We start from the raw sequence: 4,794 nt of genomic DNA on the forward strand, positions 1-4,794 counted from the left end.
AAAAAAAAAAAAAAAAAAATAAGGCCATAGGGCTGAGTAGAATAGGATACATGATATGATTTGGATATCTGTCCCCTTTAAATCTCATGTTGAAATGTAATCCTCAGTGTTGGAGGTGGGGCCTGGTGTGAGGTGTTTGGATCATGGGGATGGATTCATCATGAATGGTTAGTACCATCCCCTTGGTGATGAGTGAATTCTGGCTCCACTAGTTCATGTGAGATCTGGTTAAGAGTGTGGCACCTCTGTCCTCACTCTCTCTTGCTCCCACTCTTGCATGTAACATTCTGGCTCCCGGTCACCTTCTGTCCTGACTGTAAGCTTTCTGAGGTCTCACTAGAAGCAGATGCCAGCACCATGCTTCCTGTAAAGCCTGTAAAACTGTGAGCCAATTAAATCTCTTTTCTTTATAATTTTCCCAGCTTCAAGTATTTCTTTGTAGTAATGCAAAAATGAACTAACAATAGGATAGGACAAGATTGAAAAGAAAAAAAGAGCAGCCAGTCTGGAGAAGGTGTCAAACTGAACTACTGCATCTAATTTCACTTATTCCAAAAATCCCACAAAAATTCAGTAAAGTGCTTTCTTCTTATTAACAAAACCTTACAAGTACAGAGAAGATAAGAGAGGACAATGGTGTCAAATTTCGGAAGCTTGGGAAGCAGATGAACAAGTAGCAACTGACTTAGCATACTCACAAAATCTGGAATTCAGCTGATTTAAACCACAGAATCCTTAAAAAGTACAGGAACTGATAGTACCTTGTACTCCTAGAGCAGGTGTATAGGATGCTAGAATAAAGAACACAAGAGAGAAGGCTAATCAAGGAGTTAGATACCTAGATTCCCCCTCCTCATTAACAAAACTCCAAAGGCTTGTCTCTGGAGAGTGCAAAACAGAAATATCCAGTATTTGCTTGAAATAATCTGAGGAAGGGGATTGGGGGATACAGAGCAAACTAAAATATCCATCAACTGAAAACTAGTGAACCTTAAAGATGGGTAGATGGGGATTCACTGTATTACTGTCCATACTTTTGTAATCTTTAGCATTCCCCATAATAAAAAGTAAGAGTGTCTCTGGCCTGGCAGTATCCAGCATGATTGAGGGGGAAACACATCATAGATAAGGTACTATGTCTACAGAAGGTAGAGTGCAAATGTTCCCACATTCCTTCTGAGTACCAAAGCACAGTCAGATGGAACTCCACCATCTGAAGAAGAGTGAAGACTCTTTGCTGGTGAATGTACCCAAGGGAAAACCTGAAGATGTTAACATCAGGGGAGCCCAACAAACAGCCCATCCAGATCACCCTACTGTGAGGCTCAGAGCTAATTATCTCCATTCTGTATTCAGAGTTTCCTGATGGTACTTTTTAAAAAGAGCTTTATGTCACATAGCATATAATTCACCCTTTTAAAATACACAATTTTGCTCTAGGAACTAAATGAAAAATAAAATGTATATTTCAATGGTTTTAGCATATTCACAGAGTTATACAACCATCACCACAATCAATTTTAGAACATTTTCCATTCCCCCAATGAAAATCCTACACACATTAGCAGTCACTCTGCATTCCCCCGACTCCTGCAAGTAACTACTAATCTATTTTTTTGCCTCTATAGATTTGTCCATTCTGGCCATTTCATATACATGAAATCTTACACTGTATGGTCTTTTGTGAGTGACTTCTTTCACTTAGCATAATGTCAAGGTCTTGACAGCTTTTTTTCTCCCCCTCTTAATCAGGAGCAACACAGTCAAGGATCACATTTTAGAGTGACATCTTGGGAAAGCCTCTAATAAAGATACAGACCATGGCAAACACACAAAAAAGTGACTTGAAGGAAACAGACAATATGCAAGGACAGAAATACCATTAATATTCTCACAAAAATGAAATAAAACTACATCCATGAAACAAAAATAGGATGCTATATAAAGGAAACAGAGAACAAAAGAGCTCTTAGACATTGACAACATAATAGCAGAAATTTTTAAAAATCTTCAATGAAAGGATTGAAAGATAAAATCAAAATCTTCTAAAGAATAAAATCAAAAGACAAAGATATGGAAACAGCAGAGAGAAGTTAAGAATATTCTAAAGGCTCAGTACAGGAGGTCCTATATCCAAGTAAGAGAAATTCCCAGGAAAGAACAGAAAAAAGAAAAATCATAACAATATAATTCGATAAAATTTCAGAGAACTGAAGCATGCAAGTTGCCAGCTTGAAAGGGCCCAGTACACCAAGCACACTGTGAAATTTCAGAAAGTTGTAGACAAAGAGAAGATTTTACAGACTGTCAGAGAGGAGAGAAAGACAAATAGGTTATATATAAAGAATCAGAAATCAGAACACTTCCAACTTCTCTACAGCAACAATAAAGACAATAAAGCAATGCCTTTAAAATCTGAAGGAAAATGATTTTCAACTTAGAATGCAACACCTAGATAAACTACCAATAAAGCATGAGAATAGAACAAAGATACTTTAAAGTACACAAGACTCAGAAATTCATATTCCATGCACCGTTTTATAAGACGCTCCTACTTTGGGAGGCCAAGACAGAAGGATTGCTTGAGCGCAGCAGTTTGGGAGCAGCCTGGCCAACATGGCGAGACCCTATCTCTACAAAAAGTGAAAAAATTAGCCAGGCACGGAGGCATGCACCTGTGGTCCCAGGTACTTGACAGGATCACTTGAGCCCAAGAGTTTGAGGCTACAGTGAGCTGTTTCACATCACCGCACTCCAGCCTGGGTGACTGAGTGAGAACCTTTCTCAAAAACAACAACAACAGAAAGCTCCTGGAGGATGTCCTTCACTAAGTGGTATACAAGAAACATCTAGAGATCTAGTCCAAAGACAAGCAACAGAGGACCCCAAGAGGACCCCAACATGACTACCACAGGAAGTAGTCAACCAGACTAAAGAAGTATAACTCAAGAGACGGACTCATTGGGCCGGGCGCGGTGGCTCAAGCCTGTAATCCCAGCACTTTGGGAGGCCGAGACAGGCGGATCACGAGGTCAGGAGATCAAGACCATCCGGGCTAACACGGTGAAACCCCGTCTCTACTAAAAAAAAAAAATACAAAAAACTAGCCGGGCGAGGTGGCGGGCTCCTGTAGTCCCAGCTACTCGGGAGGCTGAGGCAGGAGAATGGCGTAAACTCGGGAGGCGGAGCTTGCAGTGAGCTGAGATCCGGCCACTGCACTCCAACCTGGGCGACAGAGCGAGACTCCATCTCAAAAAAAAAAAAAAAAAAAAAAAGAGACAGACACATTGAAGACAGCCATCACCAACAACCCCACTGCCTTTAAACCCTCTTTTGTGTCATGTTCAAATATTTTAAATATATGATTATAAAGTTTTCAAACATACATAAAAGTAGACCCCTGACACCCATTACCAAAATTCAACAATTACCAAGGTTTTGACATGTTAACTTAATCTATCCCTTTTCCCCCCTATTTTTTTCTTTGTTTAAATATTTTATATTATTATTACTATTATTATTTTAAGACAGGGTCTCGCTCTGTTGCCCAGGCTGGAGTGCAGTGGTGTCATCATGGCTCACTGCAGCCTCAGCCTCTGGGATGCAGCAAACCACCTGCCTCAGTCTCATACAGCGCTGGGATTACAGGTATGAACCTCAGCACCCAGGCTGTTTAAGTATTTTTAAACAAATTCTACATCATATCATTTTATCCCTGTGTACCTCAGAACTCATCTCTATATTACTCATCTTCTTACATTATACTACTATTATCACACCTGAATAAAAGTAACAGTAATTCCTTGATATCATCCAATACCTAGTCCATAAAATTTTCCCCAACATCTCAAAAATGTCTTTTTACACACATTTACATGCATACTTGTAGCAGCACACCTCACGACTGCAAAGATATGGAACCAAACTAAGTGCCCATCAACCAATGAGTGGATAAAGAAAATGTGGTATATATCCACCATGGAATACTACTCAGCCATAAAAAGGAATAGAATAATATCTTTTGCAGAAACCTGGATTGAGCTGGAAGCCATTCTTCTAAGTGAAGTAACTCAGGAATGGAAAACCAGATGCCTTATTTTCTCACTTAAGTGGGAACTAAGCTATGAGGGCACAGAAACAATACAGAGCAATACAATGAAATTTGGGACCTGGGGAAGGAGTGGGCAAGGGGAGTGAGGGATACAAGACTATATATTAGGGGCTGGGCATGGTGGCTCACACCTGTAATCCCAGCACTTTGGGAGGCTGAAGCGGGCGGTCACAAGGTCAGGAGATAGACCATCCTGGCTAACACAGTGAAGCCCTGTCTCTACTAAAAATAAAAAAAAAATTAGCCAGGTGTGGTGATGGGCGCCTGTAGTCCCAGCTACTCGGGAGGCTGAGGCAGGAGAATGGCATGAACCCGAGAGGCGCGCTTGCAGTGAGCCGAGATAGCGCCACTCACTCCAGTCTGGGTGACAAAGCAAGACTCCGTTTCAAAACAAAAAAAAAGACTACATATTGGGTACGTGTACACTGTTTGGTTGACAAGTGCACTAAAATCTCAGAATTCACCACTGCAGAATTTATCCATGTAACCAAAAACCACTTGGAACCCAAAAGTCATTAAAAAAAATTTTTTTTAATGTCTTTTCAATGCCAGGTGTGGTGGCTCATGCCTATAATCCCAACATTTTGGGAGGCCAAAGCAGGAGGATCGCTTGAGTCCAGGAGTTCAAGAGCAGCCTGGGCAACTTGGTGAGACCTCATCTCTTCAAAAAAAAAAAAAAAAAA

The 4,794-nt window shown here is 40.6% G+C and overlaps 1 protein-coding gene across 8 annotated transcripts in view; it reads right to left on the reverse strand.

Moving 5' to 3' along the window:
- Positions 1-4,794, reverse strand: part of RAB30 (RAB30, member RAS oncogene family) — a 110,661-nt gene that overhangs the window by 55,227 nt on the left and 50,640 nt on the right. The window contains exon 2 of one of the 8 annotated variants that reach the window (XM_017875211.1): positions 699-791. The exons of 6 other annotated variants lie outside the window; for them this stretch is intronic. The gene's annotated coding sequence lies outside the window, so the exon portion shown is untranslated. Of the gene's footprint in view, positions 1-698; positions 792-4,794 lie in introns of those variants that run through there. One more of the 8 variants, XM_017875214.1, reaches the window with a different exon arrangement.

This window comes from Rhinopithecus bieti, unplaced genomic scaffold (assembly GCF_001698545.2).
Source record: "Rhinopithecus bieti isolate Rb0 unplaced genomic scaffold, ASM169854v2 scaffold_9667, whole genome shotgun sequence".
Classification (NCBI taxonomy): Eukaryota; Metazoa; Chordata; class Mammalia; order Primates; family Cercopithecidae; genus Rhinopithecus; species Rhinopithecus bieti.